We start from the raw sequence: 18,407 nt of genomic DNA, 5'->3' as shown, positions 1-18,407 counted from the left end.
GGTTTTTTTTGCTCTCGTGTCTCTCTCTAATGCGGGGAAAGTCTTTTGATGTGAATTATTGATAGAATATTCTTTACTTTTTTATTGTGGTAAAATTACATAACATAAAATTTATCATTTTAACCATTTTTAGGTGTACAGTTCAGTGGCATTAAGTACATTCATATTGTTGTGCAGCTGTTACCATTCTCCATCTCTAGAACTTTTTTATTTTCCCAATTTGTACCCATTAAACAATAATGCCCCACTTCCCCTTTCCCCACAGCCCCTCATAACCATCTTTCTATTTTCTGTCTCTATGAATTTGACTCTTCAAGGTACCTCATATAAGTAGGATCATACAGTATATGCCTTTTTGTGTCTGGCTTCTTTTCTTGTATAATCCTTACAGCATCATAAAGCAGATATAATCTGCATTTTACATATAGGGAAACTGAGTCTCAGAGAAGTTATGTATACAATAAGTTGTGTAGTCTGGATTCAAACTCAGATTTCTAACTCCACTGCTCATTTTAACCATTTTGACCCAGTGTGTTTCATTGCTTAACATGGGGGAAAAGTTGTAATGGGAATTGAGGGTGGGGTGGTGGGGAGGGGAGCGCTTGGATTTTTCTTTTCTCATATATCTTACCTACCATTTTTAGTTGGGTAGGGGAGGCAATAGAGAATAAGAGGTTAGGGAAAGGTTAGAAGCGTTTTACAGTTACTAAAAAGGTGGACAGAATTATAGGTACCAAAGTACTCCACAAATAGCTCTAAATTTTTAGCTAGTGTCTGAAATTTAATAACTTGGATGTAAATGCTTGTCAGAGAAGAAAATGCCAATTAGGAGCTAAGGTTATAATTTCAGATATTGCTCTTTTTCCATTCTTTTCTCTGTAACTGGAAACAAAGTAATCTGGCATAAGTTACTTGGTAAATTTAGGAGTCAGAGATAAACAGAAGAGGAATAGATAATATCTAGAAAAAATTTTTTCTCCTGTAATTATGAGTTTCCTCTACTTGTTGTCTCTTCCAACCAGCGTATGGCCTGTTTGCTTTTTTGTTTGCTTTTGGACTAGAGCATCTGTAAAGTTCCTTGTGGTCCAGGAGCAGTAGCACAGCCATATTGAGTCTATTACCTAGTCATTTCTGCAGTACTGACTATTAGAAAAATAGAAAAAATCCCTTTGTTTTACTTTTTTCACAGCATTGTGCTATTTGTCACTTATAATTTGGTTAAAATTATGTGATGATTATACTTTATCAGTGCATTTAAATAATAGCTATTATTAGGAAGCTATTAAGGTGTTCCAATAAGCATTTTTTTAACCCTAAATTAAACTTAATGACTGATATTGTTATTCTTTCGCTTAGAAATATTGTAATGGAAAAATTTGAGTGATATGTCAGTTTATATACACACATATATGTGTGTATGTATGTATGTGTGTATATACTGGGAGTAGCTTTCAGGTAGCAGTTCGTCTTGGGAGATGACTTACTAATTCATTTTGAATTCAAATAGTACTGAGTCAGTTGTGTAAGTGAGTTGGACTTATGAATTCAGGGCCAGAAAGATTAGGATATAGGCAGGCTTTTACTGAAACATTAAAGGCTTTTCATGCTTTCCTCTAAGATAAGTGTCATTGACAAGAGAATTGATAAAATAGCAAATACTAGCAAAAATACTACCAGTTGACAAAATGTTTTTGTGTTTGTGTGTGTATTAGTCGGGTCTCCAGCAGGATGGCTCCCTTAAAAGCGTAATTGAAGAGAATTTAATGAAGGCATGTGCAGGATTAAACTCAAAAGATGGAAGAACACCCAGGGATTAGCAACAAGGGAAGCTTTACACCCTTAAGTCTGAAGGTGAAAAAGGAAAGAGCACTTAAGAGAATCTGGTGAGAGCTATGGTTAATGCAGAAAGCCCAACCTCGTGGAGCTGTGGTTTGAGAAGGACCACAGCTAGTTATCAAATCCACTGTTATAACAGAGGTTAAAGACCTTGCATGGAGGGGGCCTTCTTTCTGCTCCTGCCCTCTGACTGGCTGGAGGCAAGAGGGCAAGGGAACTTAGGTGATATATAGTCTGTAGAGATCAGTCTCCCAGGTCACAGCAGGGCAGAAAGAGTAGAGAGTAGATCTGACGAGGCAAATAGAGAATATTGAGCACAATGTTTAATAATTCTTAATTTTTTAAAAAATTTGAAACAAGTCTTCCAGTTCTTTGTGTAGAATAGCCTAGAAAATAAAGCTTCTTAAAAAGTTGGGTTTTCCCAAAATAGCATTTAAAGTTAGTTTTAAAACTTTGTTTAACTATTTTATGATAGTATAAATTTATATATATGAGGGTACTTCAAAAAGTTCATGGAAAGAGATTTGTATTATCTTTTAATTCTATTTTTCTACTAACTTTTTGAAGTACCCCATATTTTATGAGATGGGGATCATATTTATCCTGCTTTCTGCTATCTCCCCATTCCTTTATTCATTTAAAAAATGTTAACTGTTATATGTGAGCTTGTGTTGAGCCCTCGTTAGTCAGATCTGAGTAACCCAGCAATCTCTAGCCACCAGGTACTCATTATCCAGAGAGGGCTCACTATTGAGTACTACATATTGGGTATGAAGAAGGTGCTATGGGAGTTCTGAAAGAGGGCGTTGAATCGAACCTAGGGCTTTGAGAATGTCAAGAGATATTTCTTAGAGGGTATTTATTAAAAGACATGCATTAGCTGGATTGGGGAGTGGGGCAAGTAAAGGAATTCTAGAGAGAGAAGCACATACAAAAACAGAGATGTTAAAGAGTATGGTATATTTGGTGAACTGCGATAAAGTTGGTATGACTGGATATGCTATAGGGGATAAGTCTGACAACTTAAATGGGAACTATTTAAAGAACAGCTTTGGATTGGGAGATAAACACTTTTAAACAGAAAAGTTATATCTGAGTGCATTTTATAGGAATCATTCTGGAAGTAATATGGAGGGTGGGGTAAAAGGGGAGATAAAACCATTAGGAAGCTATTGTTATAAGTAAGCTGCTGTAATAATACCAATGTTTATGTTGTCATTATCATTCTACACGAATGCAGTGGATGTTTCAGGATGTGGAATAGAGAGGACCTGGAAAGCTAAATGTAAAAAATTAGGATTTTTAAAAATGGCTGTAATTATGGGTGGGTTTCAGTCACAAACCTTGAGGGAATACAGGAGGAACAGCAGGTAGGTGTAAAGAGAAAGATGAGTTCAGTTTGAGGTGCCATTCAGACCCAGAGATGAAGCAGTTTGGGAGGAAATTGGTTACATAGTTTTTGAGTTGTGGGGAGAAGTCTAGGCTAGAATAAAGAATTGAGAAAGGATGGGGACAGAGAAGTAAAATTTATAAGCATAGGTGCCTGTGTTTCAAGCATTGTGTAGGCATCTTTTATTTTCTACAGTGCCATTATGTAGGTATTATCATCTCCATTTTACTGATGAAACCAAGGCTTTATTAGGATAAGTAATTTAGCTAAGTCATACATGTCAGCTGGAATTTGAACTCAGGTTTTGCTTATTCTTTCTCTTTTTAAAAATAGTTCTATTGTAGTATGACATTCACACAGAAAAGTGTACATATCCTAAGCATATAGCTTGATGAATTTTCACAAACTGAACACACCAGTGTTACCAAACACATCAAGAAAAAGAACATTACCAGCTCTGCAGAAGATTCACATGTGCTACCCACTCCCACCTGATTTATAACAGCATAGATTAGTTCTGCCTGTTTTTGCCCCATGTATATGGCCCATTTTTCTTTGTGTTGTATATCATTACTGGCCATGAGATGGGATTATGGGAATGTGCAGAAAGTGTGAAGAAACCAAAGATGGAACCTTAGGGAATATTTAAAGGGTAGATGGAATAAGAGTTTGAGATTGAAAAGGAACGCCAATACTTACCTGGTAGGGGAGATGGCATGATCACGAAGGTGGTTTTACCAGGGTGAGGCTTATTCATTGCACTCCAGATGTGTTGACCCCTGTGATTTCCCAAAATGTGGGAAACTCGACTGCATAATTTGTGGTAGTGGGGACAGTGTTTGCACTCTCAACTGGCTATGAAAAACAACAAAGAAAAAGGAACACCGTAGAGATATGAGGGAAACTCATAAAGGATCAGCATTATAGAAATCAAGGAAGATAGTTTTAAGAATGGAGGTATGAGTTACCATGCCAGATATAGTAGAATGAATAAGGAGGTTAAAGAAGGGCTGAATTTTAAAATTAAAAGACCATCTGTGACCTTAGGGAGAATAATTTCACTGGAGTGAACCCAAGGTAGCATGCAGTATTTTGAGGATTGGATATACTTGTAAGCATGAGGAAGTGGAGATGTCAAACTTAGCCTTCACTCGAGAAAGGAAGCATAGAGAGAAGACTAACTAGAAGGGGATATTGATTTTTTTTTACTTGGGAAATTTTGCATGGGGGACATTAGGTGGGGGGAACATTATTTGGTTTTATCATGTAAAGAAGTTTTGTCAAGTATTTTACACCACTTTTTATTAAAGGATGACAATAATCTAGCCGACCCCGTGGCTCACTCGGATGAGTGCGGCGCTGGGAGCGCTGAGGCTGCGGGTTCGGATCCTATATAGGGATGGCCGGTGCGCTCACAGGCTGAGCGTGGTGCAGGCGACACCAAACCAAGGGTTACGATCCCCTTACCGGTCACAATAAATAAATAAATAAAAGGATGACAATAATCTGATGCTATAGGGAACATGGAAAGGAAAGAAGCTCATAGGTAAAGCGGTTTTTAGCTTTGGTAAGTGGGCATTGAAAGTGACTGTATGTGAATTAAAAATGATTTTTAGGATTGGTTATACTGCTAGCTTTTGTCAACTGATTTTTAGAAGCTTTTTTGAATCTTAGGATATTAGACTAAAGGGATCATTTATAAGTGATGACTGGGAAATGACTGGTACACTTTAGAAAACTAAATTAATAGCTGCCTGCTATGGCTACTAATCAGTAGGTTGTTAGCCTTTAAGGCAAAAGTTTGATGAAAAATTATTTTTTAAAGTCTTCCTTGGTTAGCAAGCTAACTCTTCCCTATAGAACAGTATCTCTGGGGCTGGTGGTTTAGCTCAGTTGGTTGGAGCACAGCCTTATAAGACCAAGGTCTTGGGGGGCTTAGACCCCCTTGTTGGCCAGCCAACAACAAAAAAACTTAAATAGACTGACACAGATAGACTACAAAATGTTAGAACAGTATCTCTAAATTTACTTTCTACTCTTCAAATTGGTAGGAGGGACAAATGAGAATATTTGAGTAAAACACTTATTTACATAGCACAAATTGGGTTTATTTGATTAGCTTACTATTATTCTTTAAAATACTTATTAAGTGATAACTATTCAAAGTAGAAAAATTTGAAAATACAGGTAAGTCAAATGAAGAAAATGAAAATAACCATATAACCTTCCAGACTTTTTTCTATACCCATACATGTAAAATTTTTGATATTATTTAATAAGAAATATGTCAGAGCCACTTGACCAAAAAGCACCCTTTCAAATCAGAACGGGAAAATCCAACAAAAGATAACATTTGTGTGCATTTATCACTTCCCAAGTTTCCAATAAATACCTCCCTCAAAAACAAAAGTTTAAAAAAAAGTTTAAATTCACTCATTATTCATTCACTCATTAAATACTTATTAGAGGTCCTGCTCTGTGACAGGCACTGTACAAGGCAGCAGGGATACAACAGTACCCAGAGAAGTAAACAGGGCATAGGGAACAGTTTGTGCTTGTTGGGAGAAGTCCAGAAGAGAGAGAGACTATGATCCTTTCTAGAAACAGAAAGTTGAGTAGTGCTGTAGCATGTGTGTGTTTCTGGGAGGGGTGTTTTTGGAAAGGTGGTAGAAGCTATAGAGATAAGCAGTGGCTAGTTCTTGAAAGCCTGCTAAGAATTCTGAATTCATCCTGAGGCCAATGGGTTCTCCTGTAAGATTTTTAAGTACCAAAGAGACTTGATCAAAGTTTACTTTTTACCATACTGAAAACAGTAAACAAGTAACCTGAGATGTTAAAAAATATCAATTCCATTTTACACAGGTGTAATTAAACACAGATGAATTGATAAATACCTTTTGTCATTTGTAGCAGGATTAGCTTAAGTTCAGGAAAGCGAATTAACACATGGAAATGATATAAGGTAGGCTTTATTATTGATGTTCTATTTTTATTTATTTTATGATAAAATTTAAAATATTTTGCCGTCAGGAAATTTTTAAAATGTGAATTACTTGTAAAACATGAATTTCTTTTTAAGAATTATTTTATTATTTAAAAGTATATTTAAATTTAAAAATTTAAGGTATAAATTAGAAAAAGTTCTATGTATCAATAGCATATTTGCCTTTTACATACATCTCATGACTTATTAGAGCTTTGAAGGCAACTGACAGTATTAGGGCTGTCATTTTTTGTTATATAATTATAAAAGGTACAATAATTAAGTTTTATTAATATATATTTAATATAATAAATATTTAATGTAATAAATATTTGCAGCATCCAGCTTGACATGAATTAACTAAAGTTTACAACCATTGCTGTTCTACGCAAAATTCTTAAGTATTTTCATTTGATCATTAATTTAGCATGCTTATGTTCATTTAAAATCAACAATGAGGAGCACATGTAGGTCAATTTGATTTTTTTCTTGGGAACTTGAATAAAGTGGCATTTATTTGAAAAATCTTCCAATAAGGGAAATGATCTTGATATTAATTGTAAAATAACCAGTTATTGATAGGGGAGGCAATGAGATGACTTTAGAGTGTAGCATACTATCTTTAAATATTTTCCTCATAAATACTGTTTAAATACAGAAAAATCTTTCTACTTAACAAATTTATAAGGCTTTATAAATCCTTTTTCCTTTGCTGGTTGATTAACTAAAATGGTGTATACTGGGATTTGTTTATTTATGGATATTCTTATGATCTATTTTGCTTGTATTCTTGGCAAGGCTAAGAGCTTTGAAATGTATAAGAATTGTGTATGTGTTACAGTGGTCTGCTGTCGTTCAGAATAGATCTGAAAGAGGGAGATAGTTCTGTCAAACTGCAAATTAAAACTAAGATGAAAAATATTTTAGTTTAGATTTGCCAGCCCTTTAAGATGTTACAGATTGCTTAGAGATAGTTTGTTATGCTGTCTATTTTAGTTATCACATTTGTTTTTAGATATTGTTAATGTGGAAGTTATACAACAAATTGAACAATGGCCTTTTTGTCTGTGTATTTAAGAAATTATAAAAAGCAAAGAAACAGGTACAAGTTGGTGTCACTTTTCCATAATATCTACCAATTCACTTAAGTAGCTTTAACCCAAATAAAACAAAAAGTCTTAACTCTCATTTTAATAAGAAAATTTCATCCTGTTGTTCATTTACTTTAAATGAATAGGTTTTTATGATACAATTTGCACATTTCTGATTGTCTCTGTAGTTACATTTGTTTTTTTTTCAAATAATTGCAAGGCTGCCGCGTTAAATTTTTGACTTCCTTTCCTTTGACAGGATGGAGAATAGTTTTTTATCTTTTTAAATGCATGGACATTAAACTAGTCAAAGTAAGTGCTATTTAGTATTCAGGGCCCTATTCAGACAAAAGTAGCCACTGTGACTGAGGCTTCTGGGAGAGCTTTCAGTTTCCTTAGTTATATTGCTACAGGCACTGTACTGAGAAGGAAGTACTGTCTAATTGTGGCATTTAGTCAGATCAAGGTGAGTTATATATAAGGAAAAAGGAATCAATAAAATACAGTATAGGGTTAACAATTTCTTAGATTTTTATAACAGATATGATCTGTCAGCAAAGTTGGAGGATTAAAAAGGACAATTCTTGGGCCTGTTTAATTTTAAATAATCTAATCTGCTTAGATTATAATAAATTCACATTACTTGAAACATATAGCTTATTAGTGAGAATGCTCCAGTTTTAAAACTAATGAGTTTTCACCTGTGTGTCTGTAATGGGGGTTTCTGACCTTTCTCTTCCAGCCCTTGACATATCAACGGGAATCTCCACAACCATAATTTACTGTGACTAAGAGAGACTCATTTTTCTGTTGTTTGAAAGTCATGGGAGCCCTCTCTATCCCCTCTATGTTTGTTTATTACTGTGTGAGTAGTTCTCTTCTCTGGCTGTCTTCCAAGTTATATTTTCCATTCAGTTGAATCCTGGGATTGTTGAGGCCTTCATATTTTTTTTCTGTTGATGATTGGTAGTATTTCATCTTGCTGATTGATACTACAATGGGCAGTCCTTTATCTGTTATTGGGATATTCTAGGCACATTTATTTTGCCTGATGAGGAAGGGTACAATATATAACAGGCCTATTAAAATGTTTTAGAAATTTAAATCATTTGAAATTATCCATTTCTAAGGGTCTTATAACTTTGAATTACGTTCTAAGACCTTTTTCTAATGATGAGAAAATTATTCATTCAACTCTTTTAAAGGTAGAATTTGAATGTTTTTTGAATGTGCTGATTTCTAATTACCTAAAAATGACAAGAGATCACTGACCCAGAAGTGCATGCTAGGCTTCTAAAATAGTTGAGCACTGCAGGGGGGGGGGGGGGGGTGAGGGGTGTCTTTTTTTTTTTTCCCCCTAATGTTTACTAGAAAGTATATAAGATACTGTATTTTAGTGATAGGTGCATCTGCACAAAACTCATTTTTACTTGTGCTCGGGGTTTTTTCTACATGAACCACCTGAGGTAACAGGCTACAAAGCATTATACCACATAAAAAAGCAGCATTCAGATTGCTTGTTTTGCTTTTATTTATTTGCATATGTAATTTATTGTACTTGTAAAAAGGGAAGTTGTTATAAAAGCAACAGAACAGGAAAAACAAGCAAATTTTCATTTCTTCTGGTAGATTATGATTTAGAACTTAGTTCAAAAAATTGTTTGGGAGATTTCACTTAATTTTGGTAGAGTTTTGATAGAAAGTTGAACATATAAAAGCAAAACCATTTTATTTAAAACATTAAAAACATTATTTACAAGATGCTAAGAGTAAATTTACAGAGTGCACTGGTGTTAGTATTTATTACATGTGTTGGATTCCAGGCTGTAAATTATTATTGTTCTGTTCCATAAAGACCACTAATTTTAATACGTGTTTATGTTGAAGTATTTATGCATATTATGGATTGTGGATTACCACTTTATTTTGAAAAAGGGGAATTATACTTTCATATTTAGAAACTGAGAAAAAGGAGTTTAGAAAAAATTGAAGAACCAGATGGTTTAACATCAGATGCCATTAATTTTCACATATTTTAGTTTCTGAAATAAATTTGCATTATTGTTTTGAGTGTTTTTCTACTTTTAATGTATCATTTTAAGGATTACTGTTAAGACTTTCTAGTTCACATAGGTGGATGGTATTAGAGATAACTTTGATTTGATGTAAGACATCAAATCAAAGACCATCGTCTTATGAAGCCATTAAGGCTTTGATATCCAACACTCTGCTCTAATGCACTGCATTGTTGAAAGAGCAAAAGTTTTATTTTCCTGGCATGATAATTGAAATGAGGATAGAACTTTTCATTTCTCCATTTAAGTTAATATCATAAAAATAAGAGAAAGTTCCATTTTGGTTTTTATCTTATCACCTTCCCAAGTTTTACATAATTAACAAGGAGGAGCGAAGCAAAATTTGGGGTATATTCCTCCCAAAGAATCTACAAATAGTTCTTATTCTTAAGGGAAAGGAAAAAGATATCTTCTAACTTAGATGAAAATCTCTTCTATAGATGTGTTAAAACCTGGAAATTGAAGAAAATCATATTAATTGAGCTTTATTTGGATAAGGTAATTGACTTTGTGGTTTTTAAGCCTCTTTACTGAATGGTTACTGGAACACTTAAAGTGGATAAGCACTTCTGCCTGAACCTTATGAAGGCAGCCAGGAAATCTTTCCTCTTACTTGGTATAGGTAAAGATACTTTTCCATAGGATATTGCCAAAGATCCATTTGGCTTGGCAATCGCATGGGCTGTTTTGTGATTTTTTTCTTGAGGGCTATAATTACACTCCATGAAAATATTAGTCATTATTCTTTTAATCTGTGGTCATCTAAAAAAGATAAAGCGTTAATGTATAATTTCCTAGTAAACTATTAACATATCTGAATGACCCAAGGAACATATTGATGTTAAGCTGATAATTTAATTCATCATCTTGCTGTCGAAATGAGGTAGATGTTATACTCTTATGGACAAGGAATCTGAGGCAAAAGCAGTTAGGAATTTAAGATCACACGTTTCATCATTTATAGAATCCATTTTTTTAACTCAATTGCTTCATTGAACATTTATTGTTTAATGGGTGTAGAGTTTAGTTTTGCAAGATGAAAAAGTTCTGGAGATCTGTTTCACAGCAATGTGAATATACTTAACACTACTTAAAAATGACTAAGATGGTAGATTTTATGTAATGGGTGCAAAAAAAATGTTAGAAGTGATTTTGTTTACTTATTAATAAAATTTTAGTGAAGAATATACAGGTGGTAAAAGTTCATCATTTGGTTCATCTGTCATCCAATATGAAATATTAAATTTCATCACTTAAGAGGAACCTGAATTTCTGCTTAGATTGGGACTAAGCTATGAAAAGTCTAGTTTTCTTTCCTTACTAAAAGAAGATTATATTTCTTTTTAAAATCTAGTCAATGATGAAAAGTTAGGAGATAGGATATAAATAAGAACTATGGTACCAGAAAATAAGTGTATTTCAATTTGTCACTCTAAATGTGAAATCCACTCCACTTTTTTAAATTGTGATAATACTCAAGGAAGCCTGCAGATTTTTAGTTATAGATATGTTTTCGACCATGTAAAATTTATTTTAAAGATAGTTATTCTGTAATTATTTTTCAGTAAAGAGCATAAAACATTTGTTTTTAAAATAGAGTAAAAAGTATGTATTTGACAAAGATTACATATTTTGGGGATGCCAAATTATTTGTGATACCTTTTCATGTGACAAGATAGAAATCCGTCATTTCATTTAATTAAAAAACAAACAACCACAGGTAAAATGTGATCTTTGTTCTAATTTCTGTCAAGATTTACTTTGTATACCTGTATTTTCTAAAATCGTTACCCTTTGTTTCATCTTTTAGATTAAAGAGAGATTAATAATATTAAGCCAGTCCTTCAAAATTAAGTACAGTCATGCACAGCATAATGACATCTTGATCATGAACAGACCATATATACAAGAGTGGTTCCATAAGATTATAATGGAGCTGAAAATTTTTTCTGTGTTTAAATATGTTAAATACACAAATATTTATCATTGTGTTACAGTTGCCTACAGTATTCAGTACAGTAGCATGCTGTATGCAGTATAGCTTTGTAGCCTAGAAACCATATAATAGGCTATACCATGTAGCCTAGGTGTGTATACCACCTGGGTGTATGTAAGTATGCCCTATGATGTTCACACAATGACAAAACCACCTAAGGAGGCATCTCTTAGGACTATCCCTTTCGTTAAGCATCACATGAATGTATTTTAAATGATTAGATTTATCTATGTGTATTTATGTATCTATTTATTTAGTGTATTTACCTAACTATATAACTATTTATTTATTTTGACCTATCTATGTAACTATTTATAACAACCTCTGTAAGTGGGTAACCTTCTGTAAGTTATAACGTATAACATATAACTTATAAGTCACTATAAGACTAAGTCTATAAGTGTAGAGGGTTGAGTTAATAATGCTCAGTTGATGGTACAGTGGCCTGCAGGACCCCGATTCTTGCCTAGTTCTCCACATACATCTCTTGCTATTTCTCTTCTCATCCACGATCCTCCATAGCCTTCTTTCAGTCCTTGAATATGCTAGCCCTTTGACACCTCAGGACTTTGTGCATGCTTTTCGTCTGCCAGTGTTTTCCTTCCCCAGCCCTTTCTATGGCTGACTCCTTTTTACCAATGAGGTCTCAGAGGCCTTTCCTACTGTTGTTTCTACAGTAGGTACTCCCTTATTCTCAATCCAGCACCTTGTTTGTTTCACTGGTATCCTGTAACACAAAGTGAAATTATTGAATGACTAGTAGACTCTAAACTCTGAGGGCAGGGACCTTGTTTATCCCATTCACTATAGAATCCTTAATCACTTTGAAAATGGTTAGCCCTGGATAAATATTTATTGAATGAATGAATGTTGAATGAATTATGAGTTTTCAAGAGATGCTTAATTTATATTCACTGTTCTCTGAGAAAAATCTCCAAGTATATACATTTGATGATGATTTCCATAAAAATGATTTTAATGCTTTAGTGCATAATAGTAGTTCTAGTAGTTACAGCCATGATTTAAAGAATATTGTACCAGATTCTTTAGATGTGATTTCTTTAATACCCACAACACATTTGTGAAGTTAGTAATATATACTCACTTTATAGATAGTGCAACAGAGTAGGAGAGGTTTGTTGATACTTGCTCAAAGACACTTAGCTAGTAAGTGGCAGACTTGGAATTTGAACCTACGTCTATCTGTAACTAAGTCAGCACTATTTTTCCTCTACTTTGCTTCTTCCTAAATTAATGCTTAAGTTGTCTGGAAAATTCACTTCTGATGAACACTTTCCTTTCCCAATGATACTGGATAAATGAGGTGTTACTGTAATAAGGTGCTAATTGAATGGCACAGAGAGTAAGTGCAAAAGAAATTAAAGAAAGAAAACGTGTATACTGAAATCATCGGGGAAACTTCTTGGAGTAGCTGTGGGACTAGTTCATTCAATTAATGCTGTGGAAGTGTTCTGAATATGGGACTTTGTAGGATGTATGGGACACAAATAAGTATAGAGGAGAATAGAAGGTATTTCAGTTTGTAGAAAATGCTTAGAAGTGTTGGGGGTATCCTGAAACAAGCAAGGAGGACTAGTGTAACTGGAAGAGAATATTTATGTTGGAGAGAAGTGGAATGTTCATTGTTGTTGCTGAGAACAATGGTATTGTGGGATAAAGTAATGTTTTAGGAAGTTCAATCTGATAGCAGTGTACAGGTTTTAAATTACAGTAGAGCAGCATTAGTAGTATAGTGAGTAACAGTGGCAGTACTGGCCCTGGGTGTGAATTCCACTTCTTCTGCTTGCTGGTTTGTGAACTTGGTATATTGTATTTCAGTGTCTCCTCTGTAAAATGAGAATTGAACAGTAGTACTTTCAGTCTAATCCCGGAGATTGCGATAAAATGGGTCTAAAGTGTGAGACAGAAATACCCGCTCCTTCCAAGTCAGATTTAGTTATCCCTCCTCTGTGATCCCAAAGCTCTTTGTATTTGTTTAGAGTGTTCTTTTTTTTACCTTGAGTGCAAAAAGCTGAATTAATCAAACTCCTCAGATAGTGGCACACTATCAGCTTTGGCAATACAAGGCTCCTCTCTTGATTTATTTTATTTAAAACAGTTTATCCCTAATTCCAATCCTCATTTTTTTTTCTGTCTCCATAGACATTTATACTAATGTTTTTGGATATGTCTGTATCTTTAAAAAATATATAGTGGTGTTTTATGCACATATGTATTTTTAATTTATATAAATGGCATTGTGCTAAAGATCTTCTGTTTCTTTCTTCACTCAACACTTTAAAAATGCCTCTTATGGGGGCTGGCCAATTTGCTCAGTTGGTTAGAGGGCGGTGTTAAAACACCAAGGCTGAGGGTTCAGATTCCCTGTACCAGCTGGCTGCAAGAAAAAAAAAGAAATGCCTTTTATAATAGAAGACTTCAAACATATACAAATATGGAGAGAATAGTACTAACAGACCTCCATGTGTCCATTATCCATCATCAACAGTTATAAACTCACAGCCAATCTCGCTTCATAAATATTTTTAATCATTGTTCCCCCTACTACTCTTTCCCTACAATTCCACCACTACAAACTGTATTAAGAAGCAAATCTGAGACATTTTTTTTCCTGTATTTCAGTGATCAATAACTTAAAAAAAAAAGAACCATCCATTTGTATCTCTATTTATTTCATAACATATAATGCTGCAGGTATCTCAGTGTGTGCACCTCCCACATCTTATCTGGTCCTTTCTTGATGGTCACCTAGGTTGCCTGTAACTCTCTGCTACCACAGACAACTCTGTGATTTTCGTTTTTATAAATGTCCTTTTATGGGCTTTTGGGAGAGCTTTGGTTTTCCAGAGTGGAATCTCTGGATAATAGGGAATACATATGCTTCATTTCACTAAGTACTGCCAACTTGATACTAGAATGTCTATACTACTTTACACTCTAACCAGCAGTACATGAGAATTCCCTTTCCCTCCATTTCTGCTGACACTTGGCATATCTTACATTGTATTTTACTGGTCTGATATTTGTAAAGTGGTATATCATTACTTAAATTTTCATTTCTCTGATTATTAGTGAGATTGGTATTTCTTCACATACTTGGTATATATTATCCTTAAAGCCTCCCATTCTTGCTGTTTTTCTGCCTAGAAAAAACTCTTTCCTCTTACTCACATGGCTCACCGACTTCATTCAGATCTCTGCTTAAATATTATGTCCCCAGAGGGACTTTCCCTGACTATCTTATCTAAAAGAGTACTCCACTTTCTTTGTTCTGCTTCATCTTTCTTCATAGTATATATCACAGCAAAACATAGTATATTAATTGTTATGTATTTATTTGTTTATTCTCCTCAAGCTCTTCAAAGGCAGGGACCTTATCTGTGTTGTTCACACCTGTATTCTTAGCACTTTCAAAAGTAGGTACTCAAGAAATATTTGTTGAATGAATAAATATAAATTGGCTATTCTTATTCTTTGTCCATTCTTCCTGCTTGGCAGGAGTTTCTTGAATATTCTAGACATTAATCCTTGCTGATTTTAGACGTTATAATGTAATCTGTTAATTTTGTCTATGGTATCCTCCTTTGGTAAGTAATCCTTAATTTTCAAGTGATTAAATCATCACAACATATAAATTAACACATTGTGGTTTGAGTTTTTGTGGTCTGAAGAAATCTTTTTCTAACTTAATATCACAAATTCCCCTACATTTTCTTCTATTTGTTTTATAGTTTTATATTTTATATTTGGGTCTCTAATCCCTCAGGAGTTTACCTTTGTATAGGTTGTGAGATGTAGTGTTTGGCTTTATTTTTCTTCCTGTAGAATACAAGCAGTTTGAGCTTTTCCTGCTGATTTATAGTATAGCCTTACAATATATGAGTTCTTTCTCATATTTCATTGATCAGATGTCTATTTTTGTCTAGTATCAGAATGTTTTTATTATAGTGGTTTTACACTATGTCCTAAAGTCTGGTAGGGCAAGTCCTTCCTCCTTTTAAAAATTTACTTAGCAACATGCATAATAACATAGTTAGGTAACAAACCTTAGAAAGAATTCACCAAGCCATTAAGGAAGAATTATAAAACTCTATTAAAAGACATAAAAGAAGACATAACTAATAAGAGAGAAATATCATAGGATGACTCAATGTTATAAAGATGTCATTTCTCCCCCAAATTAATCTATAAATTCAATGCAACTGCAACAAATTTCACTAAGATTTTTTTTGTATACCTCAACATACCTATTCTAAAATTTGTTTGAAATTTGTTGCAAATATATGTCAATTTTTTAAATAAATGCATACTTTCATAGTACTTCTTATACCTAGTATGTTTCAGTGACTAGTTTTTCCATTACAGATGGATAGTTGATTGGAGGCAGCATAGAAGAGGGAAGAAAGCAGCAGAGATAAGTGTTTTGATTAGAAGTGATAGAAATTGTGGTGATGGCAGCAAGTAGCACTCTCAGCAGAGAAACATAGGAAAGATAGAAGATAGAAAAGTGAGGGGTTGTTGGATAAATACATATCCTTCCTCAACCCTGGAAAAATGAATGTGATAAGAACAGAGGACCTACAGTCATCTATGATATTCCTCAATATAGTGCTGTTGCTATGCCATGCTAATGACATATACCATGTCTAGTCCAACAGTTTATATGGAATACTTGCTGTCTAGGGTATAGTATCTGTATCAGGGATCTCTGAGATGTAGCTCAATAATTGACACTCACAAGTGGTGGTGATCTTGAGTAATCAGGAAGACCTTTACATATATCCATGATGCTGTGTTTAAAGTGACAGGGAAATGCGTGTTAGAGTTTCAATAAAAAAGTTAAAGTAAAGGTATACCTGCACTTGGGTTAAATGCTCATCCATTTAAAAAACAGGGGTATCCAAAGCTACTCATTCCCTCAATTTTCAGAGTCAAGCTTTTTCTCTGTCTATATCTTGTACACATACAATTGTGTATACTCACAAGCTGAAAATAGAATAAAACCGCTCTGTTTTTATAGGGACTACAAGCAGAAGAAAAATGGAGTTGAGGAAAATTAACTTCCATACTCTACTACATTGACATATTAACTGGTCATTATGAAATTTTCCTCTCCCAGAAAACCAAGAACCTTCTCAAGGGGAAAATTGCTAAATATGTAATTCTTACTACCAGTGTGTAACAATTTGGAAGGAATTATGTAATCTCAAAGAAAGTGCTAACCGCTCATTTGCAACTTGTCCAGAAGCTTCTTTCTATTATTCAAGATAGTCTCTTCCCCCTCCCATGGATGAGCATTAAAATAGATTTGTTTTAACTTATTTTTAAAAGCTCCTTTTATTAGGAAAAAGAAAAAATGATAAAATGTAGTTTCTGGCTTTAACTTGATTTTTCATGTGGAAGAGATAAAATATGTATATGAATGATTATAATGTTATTAGAGAGAAACTAGAGAAGTTTCATGAGGTTTCAAAAGGGAAAAAAGCACTTTTGTTAGATATATCAGGGAAAGATTCATTTGATCTGAACATTTAAAGGTAAATAGAATTTTGATATTGTGAGTGTGTACGCACATGAGAAGATGGGTGAGTCACAGTTTTGTCCATTCTGTGATGTTGGGTTTTTTTGCATACTTAACATACTATGTGTTTCTGCCATGTAGCACACATTGTGCCAGACCCTTCATTTACACTGGTATACTTTACACTGAAAACAACCATATGAGTTCATCTTAGTAGCATCATATGATGAGGAAACAAAGATTTAGAGAAATAAAATGCCTGTTGAAGGTCATGTAACTAGTGACTGTGGTGGTTTCTCTATTGCAGTAATCTTAGGATCTTCATTTGCTAGCTATTATATGAATGTTTCCCGAATAGTTAAATGATTACTACTTTAAGAATAAAACACAGACTCTGCCTGAATACCACAATTATTAGTAAGCCTCTTCTAACCTTTAATGTTTAAAAGGGTTTGCAGATGACTGATGGAAGGCCATTGGCTCTGCCCTCCAGCTCCCTCCTCCCTCCTCTCATTTTTTCACTGCCTCTCTTCAGCAGGGTGTGCCATTCTTGTGAAAGAGTGCCATAGTTGTTAAATAGAAGAAAGGTAGGTCTTCTGGCCCAGAAATGAGAATTAAGTACCAAGATTAGAATTGTTCTCTTGGCCTTGATATTGAAAGAATGAAATTATGCTGAAGAGAGTAAGGAGCTGACTTTGAGCTGGAAAGCAAGGAACTTTCACAATGTGCCTGTAAAGTTATATTTTAGCTTCGGAGGGCTGTATAGTTACCTTAGCAGTATTTCTAAGACCTTTATGTCATGGATAACTGCTAGTAAGGATCTAGTAAGATCCTAATGGTTAATTAGGATGTAAGCCAGGATTTTTTTTATTGTTGTTCATTTCCCTTTAATTTTCTATTAATATTCGGTAAAATCTTTTAGAAAATTCCAATGAATAATATAGGACTTGGCATATAGCCTTTTTGCAGTAGATGTTTGTTGAAGGAATGCTCAAATGTGTCAGTAGTGCTGAGAACTGAGGGAAGGAAGGGTTTTTTTTTCTTTCTATGTTCAGACCATAACTTTAAGTGAAGATCATGGTGCCCCAACAGACCAGTGTAGGGGTGGAGAAGCAGGGAAAATATAACAATCCTAATAAGGAGGTGATATTTATGGGCATAGAGTCAGATTTTGTTGTACCAATTATCCCGTTTTCCATCAATGAACATGGAGACTTTTTGTTTCATTTTTATTAAGGTCTTTGATTCCTTATAATAACGTCGGTGAAATGGTTCAGGAATGCAAATGTTGTGTCTGTGATCTCAAAATCTATTAGAGAGTTCTGTTTGTTACAGGACAATAAACTTTTGACTGCCAGTTTTCTAAAAAATTTTTGATGGCTGTCTAGTTTTTTGTTTTTTTGTTTTCCAGTTTCCATATTGATTAATTAGTCACTGGATAGTGAACTGCTAAAGTTTGGATTTCTGTTACAGTGCTTAGCATTATAAAAGTCT

At 34.1% G+C, this 18,407-nt stretch overlaps 1 protein-coding gene and 1 non-coding gene across 4 annotated transcripts in view; both read left to right on the top strand.

The window, feature by feature from the left end:
- The window catches only part of SSBP2 (single stranded DNA binding protein 2), a 317,496-nt gene that overhangs the window by 9,724 nt on the left and 289,365 nt on the right, over window positions 1–18,407 (top strand). The window lies entirely within an intron of this gene.
- LOC134371432 (U1 spliceosomal RNA) lies at window positions 3,918–4,080 on the top strand. The gene has a single exon (XR_010022850.1). It is a non-coding gene; the product is annotated as a U1 spliceosomal RNA (small nuclear RNA).

This window comes from Cynocephalus volans, chromosome 2, assembly GCF_027409185.1.
Source record: "Cynocephalus volans isolate mCynVol1 chromosome 2, mCynVol1.pri, whole genome shotgun sequence".
NCBI lineage: Eukaryota > Metazoa > Chordata > Mammalia > Dermoptera > Cynocephalidae > Cynocephalus > Cynocephalus volans.
The sequence above is the reverse complement of the archived record's forward strand: the minus strand, read 5'-3'. Positions and strand labels throughout refer to the sequence as shown.